Raw genomic sequence first — 17353 nt, forward strand, 5'->3', positions numbered from 1 at the left:
ACCCATGTGAAAATTATGCTTCACTCAGGAGCCCTATGGAAACAGAGTGCGGACCCCTGCCCTCAGCCACGTGGGTTTCCTGGGCAAAACCTCTATGAAGTTGGACTGAGTAACAGGAAAAAAAAATCTCTAGACCCATCCTCTGAAGAACTGTTCGAAATTTCCTCCATGGACTGGAGGCTGCCTCATTTTGAGAGAGCCGTCCCTGTGCCCGCCCAGAGCTAACAAGGGGGATGATCACACTCTCTTAACTTCCAGGAGGCTGAAAACAATGACACCCCGTCTTGGTGGATTTTTTTCCTCCTCTGCCTCCAGTAGAAAACTGTAATGGAAGTTGTGTCTTTGTCACTCTTATTTAATGAATATGAATAGGCCAGTGCTTTAGGTAAAGGTAAGGACACTCTTTTGTGGCTTCTCCCCTGGCAATTAAGTGTGTGTGTGTGCGTGTGTGTGTGTGTGTTTAGGGGGATCAGGTCAATGTCCCTCTTGGTCACTTGTTGTCAAGCTGGCATCCTATGAGGTTCCTATGGCAACAGCGTTTTGTGCAGGGGAGGGTCACGCACCTGTAATCTCAATGAAAAGGGACAACAAGTGGGTGTTCATCAGTTAGGGCTTTTGTCTCTTTTGATGGATTTGAGTTTAACCTTGAAACCCGGTGAATAAAGGGCGAAGAACATTTAACACAGACATGTTGTGGGCCATATCCCAGAGCCAGGGAGCGCTTGGCTCACCGGGGTGGGGGTGAGCAGTCAGGGCTGCCAGTATCCTGGGTGGTCTCCGCTGATAGCCAGCCCTTGAACCTCACACCTGGCTCCTGGCCTTGGAGAAAAGGAGAGACATGTGCCTGGCTGCAGGGAGGCCCCACCCCTCAGGGTGGCCCAGGAGAACAGCTCTCACTGAGCCTCGCTTCCTCGGTCCTAAAAGGGGATAATAAAGCTCACGTCTAGGTGAGTGTCTTAGTCTCTGTGGTCTCAGAGACAACTGACTGTGTCCCAACCCTTGCAAACTCCAGCTTCCTGAGTCTCCTGGGGTAAAGATGGGTTGGGGAGGACAGGATATTTCCGACAGGTGTGAGTGAGCAAGGAAGTCTCTCTCCCTCGTCCCCCATCCTTCTTTTGACCCTCAGAACCATCGCTGATCATGGGCAGAGGACAGAAACACCTGGGCCTCAGCCTCTGGAAGCCTAAGCTTAGAATGTGCACGCTGTCACCTCCAGCTCATTCTAGAGGTTAAAGCAAATCACGAGGCCAGCCCGGCTTCAAATGGTCAGGAGACAGATGTCACCTCCTGGTTGGGGGAGGTGCAGAGTCAGTTGTAAAATGGAGTAGACAGAGGAAGGGGGCTATTTTTGCAACTAATATTCCTTCCCTCCCTCTGCCTCCCCTCCTTCCCAGCCTTCCGTGGATATTTGCTGGCCCCCATCCTGGGCCCACTGTGTTAGATGCTAGAGAGGCAGAAATCAATGAGACAAGGGCCATGCCTCATGGAGCCTGCGTTCTAGTGAGCTGAGAAAAATATTGACCAAGGGCCTGCTGAGAAAAATATTGACCAAGGAATCCCTTAGATGTACGGTCACACACTATGGCAAGTGTTATTTAAGAAGTAAGTTCTCAGCAGCTGTCAGAACAGTTTCGCAGTTCTTCCGTAAGTTAAACAGAGTCACCGTGTGACCCAGCAATTCTACTCCTCGGTGTGTCCCCAGAACTGAAAACGGGTGCTCAAACACACACTTGTACACACACTTTCACATCACCGCTCACAACGACCCCATGGTGGAAACAGCCCAAATGTCCGCACACTGACGCACGGATAAACAGGAAGGCGGATATCCATGCGCTGGAATGCTATGCAGCCAGAAGAAGGATGACACCCATGCGTGCTCCAACACGGGTGAAGCTTGACACCACCGTGCTCCAGCAAGCAGCAGGTCAAAGGACCACATGTAGGATTCCACGGATGGGAAATCAGAGACACAGAAGGCAGATGGTGGTTGCTGGGGGCTGAGGGTGGGGTAGGGGTGCAGCAGGGGTGGGGAGGGACTGCTAATGGCTCGGGGGTTATTTTGGGGGTGATGACAACATCCTGGGACTAGACAGTGGGGATGGTTGCCCAACAATGTGAAGGCACAAATAGCCGCTGAATTGTATACTTTGAAAATGTTGAAATGGTGGATTTTATGTTATGGGGATTTTATTTCAGAGGCACACTCCGAGAGCCAGGAAACTTATCAGTGGTGACCTGATCCATCTGGGGAGTTGGAAGTCTCCCCGAGAACGTGATGTTGGGGCTGGGACATTGAGAACAAGCTGTGGCCCTGGGGCTCTGAGGATGACCGTCCCCGCCAACGCCCGGCCGGGAGCCCACCCTCAGCAGATGCGGGCCCCATTACTATTCGCCAAGCCTGACACGGGTCCTGTTGTCTCACACGGGCCACATCTGGCCACCATGTTGCTGCGTGAATAGCTCCCTGACCCTTGGGCCACTGTGGGTGGGGGGGGGCGATCGTCTGCAGCCCCAAATGTGTGAATCTAGGCCTCTCCCCCTGCAAAGCTTGCTCTGAGCGCAGCAACACCAGTGACGAGCCTGGAGCCCACAGGTTGGTTGCTGGGGGCTGGCCTGCTCCCGTGAGCCACCCCTTTCCTTTCCGGCCCCCCCATCAGGTGGGACTCTCCCCTACCCCAAGGTCAGCAGCTCCCTGCGGGCCGGAGGCATTCGGCTCCCTCTTGGGCGGAGGTTCTCTGTCTCCCCCTGGCTTGGCACAGCAGCTGGTGATCCAGGCTGCCGGCCGTGGTGGGCATCTGTTGGCGTCCTCGGTCCCCATGGCGTGGCCCAATCCGTGTTGCTTTGGAATCACACCATGAAGGCGGGGGAGGAGCCGGCTGCTCTCCCGGCACCTGCCTCACGTGCCTGGGCCTGCTGCTCCGTATCTGCCGCTCTTGCCAAATTTCAGAGGCGGGAAGTCAGGCCAAGTTCTTCGCGGGCCCCGCCTCCCAGGCAGCACAGTGGACTCAAGGCTCCCTGCTGCGTGCCCTGACTGGGCCCACGGGGCACGGCCTGTGCGCGGGCGGGGGAGGGGGTGGAGAAAGGAGACCCCACTGGTGGTCTCCACATCGCCTCTGTGGCACAGACCCCTCTCTCTGAGACTTCTCCGGGAGGCTGACTGTCATCTGCACTGAGGGCCACTTCGCTGGGGCTAATGGGAAGGGCTCGGGGGACGGCGGCCCGTGCAGGGTCCATCCGACATACAGGTTTGCGTATTAACACGTGTCCATGCTGAGGCGCATGCCCACTGCTGCGGTTTCCCACGGGGCCAGCTCCCGTTGGGCTGCACCCTGAAACAAGTGGAGACAGAAACTGTTTCTATCTTGTCTCCCGCAGAAGGGAATCCATTTCCCAAAGAGTGGTCAGCTCTTCCTACCTGTAAGGGGGGCAGGTTTTCTCTCCTCCTTCGGCCACCCCCCTGCCCCCCACTGGCCCCCAGATCTCTCCTCCCAGCAGCCCGGAGACCCTTGCCCTTTTAAAGGGTTCTTTCTCCAGAAAGTTTCCTTGGAAAGAATTTATTCCAGAGTGCACGGTCAAGGTTGAGACACTGAGCAGTGAGATTAAATGTGCCTAAGGAAAATGGCCTGTGGCCATCCGCCCTGGTGGCCTCCCAGGGGGACCCTGGCATGGGCGGGTGTGCAGGGCACTGGGGAAGGAACCACCCTCAGACTGAGTGCCTCGGGCATGTTAGCCTCTGCATCTCCCTGCGGTGTTCCTTAAACTTGAGTCCAACATAGAAGCCTTTGTGTGGTTACAGCAAAAACAATTTTAAGGACTCCAAGAAGCAATGAGACCTGTAAGGAATTATAGTCTAACTCTCTGAAAATGTTTGAAGGTTATGCATCATTACTGTGGCAGAGACTTTGACCCTCTAAATGGTAATATTTTGTATGATCATTCAAATGAGAAGACGAGATAAATAGAATTCTCACGGACCTCTCGATTCTGCCACCGTGTGCACCTTTCTCAAGGTCAGGGAAACCCAGGCCAAGAGGGTCATGAGATCTCGCTGCACTAAGTGAGGCAGAGGTCTGAGCTCCATGTGGGGCTCCACCTCGGAGGCGTGCTTCCAAAGGCTGCTTCCAAAGGCTTGAAGTTCATTTTCAGCAAAGTCCATCTCTCCTTTATAGGTTGTTGCTTCTTCTATGATGGGTTTGCTCTCAACCTCTGCTTTCCTGGAATTATCCTCCCATACTTCAAGGAAGAGAGGTAAGAAGGAAATTAGTATTTGATGCTCCCTGCAAGGCACCTCATATCCATTACCTCATTGGTTCCTCACTAGAACCTTCTGAGGCTGGTGTGATTCCCATGTGGAGGGGGGGTGCTGGTGCCCCAGGGGTGAAGCAAGCAGCCCAAGGTCATGCAGCCTGTCAGTGGCAGAACCAGGGGTCACGTCCAGGGTGGTCTGCCCTCAAGCCGTTGCCCTCTGCCCATAGCTCTGCATGCTTAATATGGTTTATGTCTGCCCATTTTGCGGGTACAGAAAACAGACACACAAAAGGGGAAGATGATGTACTCAGGGCTCTGCAGGGGCTCGAATTCACATCTGCTGATACAAAATCCCTTATTCTTTCTACTGTGACATCATTGAGTCCCTATTTGCCTTTGGCTTTGATGAGGTGGGGGTGTGTTGATGAAGGGGGTCAAGCAGGATGGAGAAGTCTAGCTTTTAGATGATGCATCCTTGGTCTAGACCTTTATCATGGTGGGTGGTCGCACTCTTAGAAATGAGTTCAAATTACTTGAACCGACTTTCCAAAATGCAACCGCACCCAAAGCGTGGCTCACTTCGAAGGTGCTCCGGGGTGGGGGTGGGAGGCTTTGGCTCTGGAGCAAAATGACAGGGAAGAGCTTCTGGGTTGTTCTTTTGTCCCAGCCTTGATGGCTAGGCTGAGATTATGGCTTGGGGGATAAGAGTCCATTTATCTGGTTCGTTCCCCCAGTCTAATTGGAAAAGTGGAATTACCACTTAAGACTGATGGTAACAGAACATCTTTAAGCTATGAAGCTAAAATGAACTGTGAAGTCACATCCAGGAGCGTCTCGCTCTGACTGCAGCCAGAGGTTTATTTGAAATTAGAAAATGAATGTTACCGATCAATGCAGTAAGGATGGCATGAATGGTGTTTCAATTGCGCTACAGGAAAATGTAACTTGGAATCAAGATGTCCTATTTACCTTCTTTCCAATTCCAGCTCCTTCCACATAATGGCAGCACATATAAATACACAACACTTTGGTGAACGTGGAGATGCCATGCAGAGGATCTGCCCTCAGATAAACTCAGTGGCAATGAGGTGCGCTTTGGGGAAGTTTGACCAAAAGTGTGGACCTCTGCGAGCCTGTCTTCCTGAGAGAGGCGAACACGTGAAGTCAAAGCCTGTGGCCTTTTTGTAAACCTACAATGCTGTGGGTTCTGCTTTTTTTTTTTTCTTTTTTCTTTCTTCTTCTTCTTCTTTTTTTTTTTGGTGAGCTCTACGCCCAATGTGGGGCTCAAACTCACAATCCCAAGATCAAGAGTCGTATGTTCTACTGATTGAGCCAGCCAGGCACCCCTGGGTTCTGCTTTTTTAATTGGAAAAGTCAAGTCTGATTACTATTAAAAAGCATAGGCCACCAAGAAAGATCCGTCCTCACCAATGCTAACACGAATGGTCGTAATGAAAGAAATTTTGCCAACACAACACTGGAGTGGTGGAGGACTTATATGATACATTTTAAATTTGTATTGTTGGTGTTGTCAAAAGACTCATGGCTTTTATTTCTTGAGCCATGCATATGGGCTACATGATTTTCAAAGGTGATATAGCTATTCATTGGAGAACTGTGTTCTGAATGTCTACTAGACACCATGTGCTGTGGGTACAGTGAACAAAACAGGCAAAAATTTCTGCTTTCACGGAGCTTTTATTTTGGTGGAGGTATACGGATGAGTAGGTTTTACACAATGTGATGGGTGTTTCAGGAAAAGAAGTGAGAGAGGAGGCCAGGGTAACCCGGAGGAGTGGTCAGGCATAGTTTGCATTTCACACAGGCTTATCAAATCAGGTAAGGAGGTGAGCATTTGAAGAGGTGAGAGAGAGAAATCTGTGGATGTCTGGGGAAGAGTGGATGAAACAGCAGCTGCAAAGGGCCAGAGGTGGGCACATGCTACTTACGTCTGGAGATTAAGAAGGAGGCGATACGGGCATATGTATTCTTCAGAAACCTGGAAAGTAATATTGAAGAGAAGACCAAGGCTTGGGTGAGGTTGAGGAGCTTGACTAAGAGTCTATGCTCTTAACCACTGCACGCACCTGCTTCCACCATCCCAGGGATCGCGTTGGTGCCGTGGAATCCACCCGGTTTAATGTGAGGATATCCGAACCTTCCTTAGGGGAGGTTTGAAAATGCATAGTTGAAACCTGTTGCTCTGCTTCCTGAAAACCTTTCTCATGTATCCATTTGTCTCCATCTCCAGCACCACCACCCTGGTTTAGGCTGCCTTATGCCTCTCCTGGATTACTCAAAGAACCTTTCATTTGTTCTCTTTGCTTCCACTCTTGCTTCCCTCCAACCCATTCCCCAAGTTGTGGCCAGGGTGGTCCTACAGAAATACAAATCTGATTGTAGCACCATCCCCCAACTTAAAATCCCTTAAAGGTTGCCCTTCTTGGTCTGTCCCCTGTCCTTGTTTCCAGTGTCAGCATCTCCACACTCATAGCCTGTGCCCTAGCCCCACTGGCCCCTTCTGCTCTTCAGATACACCATGCACCTCGCTGGTTCATGTCCTTCACATGCACACTTGTCCCTGTCTGGAGCACACTCCCTCATCTTCTACCTGGCTACCCCCCTGTCTAGATTCCTCGAAGTGCAATTCAAATGTCACTTCTTGCCTACCCTGATCTCCAGCACTGCTCCCTCAAGGCCTGGTCAGGTCCCCAATTCCAAGTCATTTCCGGATTTGTCTACATTGTTCCCTAATGACACGTAGGGCATTTATTTTTTGATTATTTGTTAACTGTTATAATTCAGCATCTAGAACAGTATCTAATTGCCTGATAAGAATAAATAAATATGTGCCCCATTGATAGACTCTAATGTCCACGAAGGTAGGGATCTCTTGTTTTGCTCACCATGGGTCCCCTTGTGTGTAGCCCAGTGCCTGACATCTAGAATATATCCCACAACAACTTCTCAAAGGAACACATGCAGTTTGCAAAGTATCAGCCCCTGCTGTTTCTCTCTGTTCCTGTCTGGGGGAAGCTCCTTATAGATGCATTAGTAGATGAGCCCCATCTACCATTTTTTTCCTGTTTGATTTTTGAGCTGGTCCAGCTGTGGCCCCAACCTGCCACCCAGAGAGTCCTGCTGTGTCTCTTTGCTTGCCTTGGCTCTGTGGAATCTCAGAAGCAATTTTTTTGGCTCATTTCTAAAACTTCTGTGAGTCTATTTAGTATGCAGAACCCAGGCGTTATGATTTTTGCTTTCTTTTCCTCTCTCTGCCCAATTTCCTCAAGAACATATTTTCTTCTTTAGTATCAAACGTATTTTTATATGGTGCTCTAAATTCATTGTGAAATAGTATGGGAAAGGAATAAATAAAAACTTGGGTTTCCAGCCATGCTAAGAATTGGGTAGGATAGAGGTGAATGTTGGGTGCCAGGAAGGCTCTAAGTTTATTCCACCATGGCTCATGGTCCTGACCCAGGGACCCTCTTCAGATCCCCATTCTATTGTCTGCCCAGTTACCTTGCCTCATCTTTTTGCTCAGTCTCTTTCTGGTTTAGGGAGATATCATTAATCCTATCAGGTCACAGCTTGTCACAATGACAAAGTTTTGCTAAATATTTTCACCTAGGTTTTGGACCCTGCTAATTCTGACCTATGTCCTCCCCACCTCCAGCACTTGCTGGGATCTTGCAAAGAATCAACTGGCCTTGAGAGTTATGTCTCAGCTTCCCTTATCTCTGCATTAGGATTTCATGTTCTGGGTTGGCTGTGTTCGGATGGTTCCCTGCATTCTCCCGAAGCTCCCCAAAACTTAGGGCATATTCTTCCTTTCTATTTAAGGTGCATTTCTTGTAAAAAGGATCTAGTTGGTTCTTAATGTGGTTTAGTTTAGTTTGAAAATCTCTGCCTTTTAATTGGAGTACTTAGTCCATTTATATTTAATGCAATTATTATTGTGGTTGGGTTTAGGTCTACCATTTTGCTATTAATTCTTGGTGTATGGGTTGATATTTTTTATCAGATTTGGACAATTTGTGCCATCTTATTTTCAATTTTTTTCTACTCCAATCTCTCTTCTCTTTTGGGAACTCCAACTATACTTAAGTTAGATCAATTGATATTGTTCCTCAGGTCACTTAGACTCTTTTCATTTATTCCCACTCCCTTTCTCTCTGTGTATCAGTTTGAGTAGTTTATATTGCTTTTTTTTTTCAATTCTACTTTTTTTCCCCTGCAGTGTCCAGTTTGCTGATAAAACCACCCAGCAAAAGCTTCAATTCACATATTTTATATTTCAGTTCAAGAATTTCTATTTCTTTTAAAACTAGTTTCTGTTTTTCTACTGAGATTTCCCATCGATTTCCTTATTATAGCTCTCATTTAAATTCTTAAATATATTTTTTTATTATTTTCTGCTTACTCTAAAATCTCTGTCATATACGTGTTTGTGTCAACTGACTTTTTTCCTCTTGGTTATTGGTTCTATTTTCTTATTTCTTCGCTCGTCTATTCAATTTTGATTATATGCTGGGTATTGTGGGTGTTACATTGATTAGAGTTTGGATTTTGTTATCTTCCTTTAAAGATTATTGGGTTTTGTTTTGGCTGTCAGTGAAATTATTGGTGGATCAGTTTGAATCCCTTTGAGGCTTGTTTTTAAACTTTGTTATTGTGGGTCTTATGTAGACTTTGCTTAAGGGCTAGTTTATCCCTCTTTCTAAAATTTGGCCTTTCCGGAGATTTAGTTGAATGCCTAGGGGTTTATTAAGGTCTCTCTAACTTGGCTGTTGAGAATGTCGACATCTACTAGCACTATGTGATCTTTAAAGTATCTATTCAGGTTACAGCTTTCCAGTAGTTGTTATCTGCCAGCCCATAATGGAGTTTTTTTCTGCATATGCACAGCTTAGAGTATGACCAAAGACTTAAAAGGATCTCTATGCAGATTCTTGAATTTACTTTTCTGTGCAGCTCCCTCCTCAGTGGTACCCTGTAACACAAATTCCAGTGCCTCAGTGGCCCCAAACTCTAATGTCTGCTTCTTTGATTCAGCAATACTGCCATGTTGTTTTGAAGAATGCTCCACCTTCCTGCACTGCAGATCATAAAGTGCCTTCAGGCAGAAAGCTAGATAAATCATAGTACTTACCTCATATAGTTCCTTTTTCTCAGGGATTATAATCGGATGTTGACTCATGTGCAATATCTGAAAACAGTTGCTTCTATGTATTATATATTCTCTCTCTCTCTCTCTCTATATATATATATATATATATTCTATTATTTATCTGTCTATCATCTCTCTCATCTAGTCATCCCCCAATTTTATAGTTGTTTTCAACAGTAGGGATAATTTGGTCTAGTTACCCAATTGTGGTCAGAAGGGGAATTTTTGTCACTCCTTTCTTAACGTGATTAAATATTGTAAACCAATTTAAAATCCAGTTTTCTCTTTTCAAAAGAGAGTGGTGATTACTCACACTTGTAAATAAATTGGCCAATGCCCTTTTCCTGGTCATACTTGGGCAGAGGATAGAGGGATGGGATGGGGCGAGATAAATTCTTAGGGAAGTCCACAGTAGGTACTAGGGAAGATTTCATGGTAGAAATTGCTAGCAGGAATGGGTTATCAGGGTTGGCACTTATTCTCTACTTTGGATGTTTCCTTCTAAGTGGAGAGGCAACAATTAGAGTTATACTCTTGGTCTCTTGCCTTACTCCAAGTCTTCTCAAGTGGGTAGAATGTGTTATCTGATGGATGAATTTGGGAGTAGAAATGGGAATGTTCAACTTGATCCCATTCTCCTGACCTTCTCTTGGGGATTTGGTTGCCTGATTTATTCCTCCTTGGCTTAGTTAATACAGTAATATGCAGGAAGAAGGTAGGAGCTCAATACATGTCAGAATTAGAAGTTGTTATGACTGTTATTATTTTTCTTTGTTTTATTTTCACTTCCAGTTCATTCTCTGTTCTGGGGTTCTCTAGAAAACAAAGCTCGAGCAATCACCTCAAGACTACCTTTCCTTGTTAGTGTATGTAGTGAGGAGGCAGTCTCGTATGTAAGGGAATTCAAATGGGAAAAGGATGACATTGATGGATGACCTTGACCCATCTCAAAATCCCTGAGACTAAATCTGGCCCATTTTTATGTGGCTTCTGTTTGGAGACACTCAGGGTCATTGGGATTGTCCATCTACATAGTACAGAGAATCCAAAATAGCAGATACCCAAGACTACTACCAATTGATGGCAGAGAAACCCATCAAGCTGAGAAACAAAGAACATTTGAAATGTGCTGAGAGGTGGGGGAAACCAGGCTAAGATGGCAAACCAGCTTCAGAAACTTCACTTTGTAGATCAGTGATAGGGTGCTGGGATTGGAATGATCTCAGAACTCATTCCTCTCCATGGATAGTTCTTATCCTTTTGTAATGGCCAAAAGGCAATATAGTATGAATGGAAGATCAGAGACTCTGGAGCCCGATTATATGGTATGGTTTCTAGTTTCATCACTTCCTGACTGAATGGCCTTGGGAAAATCTTTTAACCTCTCTGTTCCTCAGTTTTTTCATCCATAAAATACTAGTAACTTACTCATAAGGTTGTTGCAAAAATTAAATGAGCTCAGTGATATGAGACAAAATGAGATAATATGCAATACTTTTAATATTACTAGTTATGCTAGCTGAAGTTTATTAAGTATTTCTTATGTGCCAGACCTGATTCTATGAGCTTTGCTCGTAACGGCCCATTAACCTTCACACATAGAATCCTATGAGATAGGTCACCATTATTAGCCCCATTTTACAGACGAAGAAACAGTTTCCTAGCTAGTGCTAGGGCTAGGACTCCAGGTCTGTCTGTCTGAAGCCCTTTCTTTCTTTGTTCTTTGGACCTTCCTCCCAACTCCAGCAGGTGTGTTTTCAGGGAAAAGGTCAAGAACCTATAGCTAGGCGAAATCTTCATTCAGCAGAAATGAGAAAGCAGAGGATGCACTTGGGGGAAGTGGCTTTGTTTTGTGTTCTCCTGTGTAATGGTCAGTCAGGAGACATAGGAGGGGCTCAGGAAAAAACACAGTTTATTATACTCACAGTCCCTGGAGATGGGAGGCATGGTGTGCAGGACCACATGGAAAAACACCAGGGTGGTCAGGAGACAGAAGACAAGAGGAGGGGGTGCACTTTGGCTGTGGCCTTTTATTGGGGTTTCTGGCAGGAAAGACAAGGCAGGGCAGGGTGAACAGTTTAGGACTGGCTAGTTTGAACAGTTTTGGTGGGCTCAGCTATGGGGGTGGTCTCTAGTTGCCTAACACCTGGCCCCTGGAATGATGAAGGCATTAAACCATTGCCTCCAGATGCCTAGGGACCCCAGGGAGGAGGTCAGGGCTCTGGGCTGGTTAGTTTGCATATCAAAGGCATGATCTAGGCTGGGTCCTTTGCTACCTCTAAGAACTGGCAAGCCCAGGGAGAAGCAGTTTCTTGCCAGCCAGAAAGGCTTTCTAAGACGTCAAAACATCATAATATACAGAAAATCAATCAACCAGCCAATCAATCAACAAACCAAACGCACAGTACAAGCTTCTTCAAGACCACCTGACACTGGCATTGGAGATCGTGCGGGGACCAGGATTCCAAGCTTCCTAGCCCACTCCCTCCTTAGGAGCCCCCTAGTCTTTCTAAAGGCTGGGCGAGAAGGTTCCTGGCAGCCTTTCTAGCAGGCGGCAGAAGACAAGGGGGCAGGACCATGCTGGTATTACTGGTACACCTCTTTGCACAGTGCCTGCCTTGCATTTTCTTTAGCCTTCCCTCGCATCATCTAATTTTGATTCTTCAACAAGTTTAGGAAACAGGTACAATAAGTGCTATTGCAATTGTTTCCCCTTAAAGATGCAGAAAGAAAAGCCATGAACTCCAAGCCAGGGGTGGTGTTGAGAGCTTTATAGGAACCACCTCCATCCCCACAGGGACTCAAGACATAGGTACTGCCTTTTCCCCTGATTTAACAGAAAAGCAACTGATTTCAGAGAGTTGGAGCTGGCAAGTGGCAGGGCTGGGATTGGATCCTCAGTCAACTCCAGAGCTTTGAGTACTGACCCCCCCCCAACTGCCTTCTGCGCCCACCGAGTGCCTTGCTCAGGGGACAGTGGTCATCACTGGCAGGGCTGGAACTGTGACCCAGGTCTTCTGCTTCTGAAACCTGTTTTCCTCTCTTTACTCCATGAACTTTCCACAATCAAGCTGCGGGGGCCACTCCTGGTTCTACTGCTTAATGTATTTTGGTGGGGACAGGGCATAATTTGAAGTCCCAGGAAAAATGTTTGGCTCGCATTTCACAGAAAAGACATTTTTAAAATAGGACCAAGTTCTGATGGGACAATAAAATCTGAGGGAGGATTACAACCTTCAGCCCAGGCAGCAAAAAAGTAGAATGATCTGCAAGTACTATTACCCTTTTACCTTTGTTTCTGGTCCACCTCTATCCGTAGGCCTCCTAGGTTTGTATGAGGCGTTTCAAGCATCATGGTTAGCTTCCCATGGAAATTTATTGCATGATACATTGTGTCTTATGCAAATGCTTGTGGGTGTGTGTCTTGTTCATATGCTAGTAGTGCCCTTGATGTATGGACTTATGTCCCTGGAAAGATTCGTTGTCCAGGACTTTTCCAGAACCCAAAAGTAACCATCACTCCCTACCTCTGATATGTCACCTCCAATATGTCCTTCCCGTTGCTCACCTAGACCAAAGAACACTTCTTTTTCCTTCGCACACATATACATAAAAACTGCGGAGGATATTCAGGAAGGATGAGGATCCTGCTTCTGCTGGAGGTCCTTGCATTTGGCCTTAGCTCCTCACTCGCTGCCCTGCCAATTTGCAAGGCGACAGAGCCCTAGGTTCTCCACTACTTCCAGTCAGATGCTTTGAAACTTCAAAACATTATATTCAGACCCTAGAGCCGTGTGACGGGGACATAGGCATCCAGAGACTGTGGCTACAAAGCTGCTTTAAAATTGTAAAGCATGGAGCGCCTGGGTGGCTCAGTCGGTTAGCATCTACCCTCAGCTCAGGTCATGATCCTGGAGTCCTGGAATTGAGCCCCATGTTGGGCTCCCTGCTCAGCGGGGAGTCTGCTTCTCCCTCTGCTCCCCCCCCAACTTGTGCTCTCTCTCTCTCTCTCAAACAAATAAATAAAATCTTAAAATAAAATTGTAAAACATTTTGCAAATGGGAGAGCTCATTACTTGTTATCAATAATTACAATGATTAGTAACATTATCATCATTGTCTTCTCTAATGATTGCCAGGGTCAGTCTCCTTGTCTGTCTCCTTCCTCTTGGACTAGAAGCCCCATCTTGAACTTCCCCATATCGAGCAAAGGAGAACTCAGCCCTCCTCTGCCTGGTGGATCCTCAGAGCACATGCTCAGGTCTACCTCGGGAGTACTTATGCTCTCCCTTCCTTCCGGTTGAACAGAGCTTTTCCCTGAGCCATGCCTAATTCAATATCTGCATGGACGTGTGATGGTGAGTTTCATGCGTCAACTTGGCGAGGCCAGTTATTCAAGCAAATAGGAATGGAGGTGTTGCTGTGGACATCTGTTGTAAATGTGGGGAACCTCCATCATCGGTTGACTTTGAGCAAAGGAGATTACCCTCAGGCATGTGGGTGGGCCTCTTTCAAGCAGTTGGAAGGCCCTAAGATCAAAAACTGAGGTTTCCAGAGGAAATTCTGCCTTCTGACTGCTGCAGAAACTCCTGCCTGAGCTTCCAGCCTGCCGGTCTGCCCTACAGATTTCAAACTCCAGCCCTCACGTGTCTCCAGCTTGCCTTGTGGATTTTGGACTTGCCGGTGCCCACAATCTCATGAGTCAACTCCTTCAAATAGATCTCTTTATATAAATATGATATCAGTTCTGTTTCTCTGGAGAGTTCCAACTGATTCACAAGGTCATGAAAGACATTGTATCCTGCCTTTAATTCTGCTCTATTCGGTTCAGCCAGTTCTCCAGATGCTAATTCTCAGGTTTCCTCCCCCAACAGTGAAAAGATGGACCCCTCTTTCATTTCTACCTCTCCTTGTGCGGCAGTCAGTCTTGGAGGTCCACCCGATAGGGACTTCTTCCACCTTTCCCCCGTCCCGGGGAACTTGCAGGGGAGAAACCCCCTGCGTTGGCCTGGGCAATTAGGATTTGGCCATCTGAGGGATCCTGGTGAATTTCATCACGGCTTCCAACGTCGAAAAAGATGCGTTAGAGTTCCTAGGCCATTCCCACCCAGCCTTCCACAGCATCAATATTTGTCTTGCTAATTTATAAGCGGAAACACGTGCACCCGGTCTCATGCACGGGTACATTTGATGAAGAATACTGATAGTCTGAGCCTTGGGTTTGTTTGTTTTCCATTTCCTGGGAACTCGAAAGAAGGAAGTGTTATACACACACCGATAGGTATTTCACCTCCGAAGGATCCCAGGCGTGGAGTCTGAAGAGTCACATCTCATTCAACATTCTTTCCCCAAGTTCAGCGATCAGACAAATAGACATATGGAAGATGCTAAAGTTAGGTACGGCAGATACGAGAAAGATGTTCGCATGGCACCCGCGCTCTTCAGCCCTCTCAACACAGAATACCATCCTGTTAAAAACGGTCTATTTTTATGGAACTCTTTTGCTTATATTGAGATATAAAATTATTAGTCTGAGGTTGGCTCACATCATCAGAGCCTCAGATTCCTGGCAGAGCCGCCTGCAGTCTGTTCCAGTCACTCACTGCCAGGGACAGAGCCCGCACAGGAGCAGAAAATAGGTCTTCCTGCCGAAACCTGCTGAGCTACCGGGAAAGCGACGTGCGAGAAGAATTGAAGACCCCGGCCTTGAGAAAGTTTCCGTGTTCTCCTCAGACAGACTTGCCCTTGGCAGGTGACTGATAATATGAAATCAGAGAGTTTCAGCGGGTATCAGGCAAGTAGCAAAGGGAGACTTGGCAGTCGGTGGCCCTGTTATAGGAGAGTTTTGCATATAAATTACATATGCATATGACATTTTAGCTCCAACTTTACATGTGTTTTGGAGGCTGGATGCAAGTCTTGTCCCTGCCTGTCTGTTTGCTTTTCCCATTGCTGCATCAATATTAATCCTGCTGTTTTTAGTTCACTCTGAAGAAAAGCATGGGTTTTCTTTTTCTTTATTGGAAACGGCAAGTGGGACACTGTGTTTTTTAGTGTGCTGTCCATGCCCTTTGTTTTTATCTTTTTTTATTTTTTGGCTAACTCTGGCGTCCTCTATGCAGAAACGTGTCCCACCTGTCATTGTGTTGAAACGTTTCCAGGGTGATCCCCCCGCCACCCTGCCCTCATTTTGAGTAGGCTTCAGAGTGGTGAAGTTTTAGGTAAATGTGTTTTATGAGAAGCTTCTATTATCCATTATTTCTCCCTTCTTGGAAACCCGAGAGCCTTCCTACGGGGGAGAAATGTGATGTGAGAACAAGGTGTTCCAACCCTTCACTTTACTGGTGGAGGAGGCAGGGCTCTGGGGAGAGTGGCCCGCTTGAGGTCTTCAGGGAGTCAGAGGCTGAAATGAGACAAGAAGCCATGTCATTGACATTCTTCTCCAAGATTGTCTTTCTAGACCCCACAGGGGGGTCTATAAGTCTGCAACTTATAGCCTGTGGGTCAAATCTGACCTGCCACCTGTTCTTTTTGTTTGTTTTTTTTGTTTTGTTTTTTTGTTTTTTGTTTTTTTGTGAGCTGTACCACCCAACGTGGGGTTTGAACTCACAACCCTGAGATCAAGAATCACCTGCTCTATGGACTGAGCCGGCCAAGTGGTCCCTGACACCTGTCTTTGGTACAGCCCGAAAGCGAAGCATAGTTTTTGCATTTTTAAATGGTGGAAGAGAGATCAAAGGGAATATGAAATCCTATGGAACTCAAACTTCAGTGCCCATAAAAAATGTCATATGTACACACGGCCGCATCCATTTGTTTGCCAATTACCTGTGACTGTTTTTGTGCTACGGGGTGTAGTACCTGTGGTGGTGAGACTGTAGGGCCCACAGAGCCTAAAATACTTTACAGAAAAAATGTGCCGACCTCTGCTCCACCACACTAGGCTCTTCATTCTCTGGACAGATGGATGTAGTCAGCATCTTCTTCTAATTCAGTCAAATCCATCCATTCGTTGCTAGATTTGGTCTTCACCGTTTATATTAAGATTAGCTACTGTTACATCCAGATTCGGGTTAAGTCTTTTATTGTGCATTTCAGGTACAAATTAATGCAGAGGAAGTGAGTTTTGAGCTGACCTTTGGAGTCCCCATTGCGAGTTCTCCTAGCAGTATGTCGAACGGCATTAATAATTGTATATCAGCCCGAACAAGAGGAGAGTGGATGTTTCATTCTCCACTTTGTAGATTGGCCCACTCTGGTATTCATGGCAGTCACTACACTTCTTAAAATGGATGTAGACAAAGCATCTCTAGGCTGGTGCGAACGGGTGATAAAGAAAACTCTAAACTCTTTTCTAGGAGGAACTATTAAGGGAAATGGATATGAGATCTCTTGGAGGGAGGGGTAGGGCGATGGGCATGAAAATTAGAGCCAAAGACTTCAAATGCTGTGGAGCAGAACAGTGACTGAGCTTGCTATTTAGGCTCTGGGCGCCAAAGGAGGAAGCTACAGACAGGCACATTTTGATGTCCTAGACCCAAGACTCCATCACTTGAACATAGTCAACCATGAAATGGGCAGCCAGAACAGGAAGTACCCCTTCCTGGAGACGGTTGACAGCCCCCAGTGCGGGCCATCCTAGAAAGGCTTCAGACCTCTGTTGTTGGGTCCAAAATGTCTAGCACATCTCATCCAAAGTTAAATGGGTTCGAGTCCCTTCCCCATCCAGTCAAGTTGCATTAGAACCAGAATCACCAGCCTGGGTTCTAGGGTAAGGGTTTAATTCTGGTGTTGGGATTTCCATTTGAAATTCTCTTGAAAAAATGTGGTCATATCACTTTATTAACTTAGTGCCGAGGGATTTAAGAAGAGTTAACAAAACACACAACGAACATAAACTGAGATGTAGAGTATCTAAAGTGTTGTTCAAGA

The sequence above is a fragment of the Halichoerus grypus genome, chromosome 8, assembly GCF_964656455.1.
Source record: "Halichoerus grypus chromosome 8, mHalGry1.hap1.1, whole genome shotgun sequence".
Taxonomy (NCBI): domain Eukaryota; kingdom Metazoa; phylum Chordata; class Mammalia; order Carnivora; family Phocidae; genus Halichoerus; species Halichoerus grypus.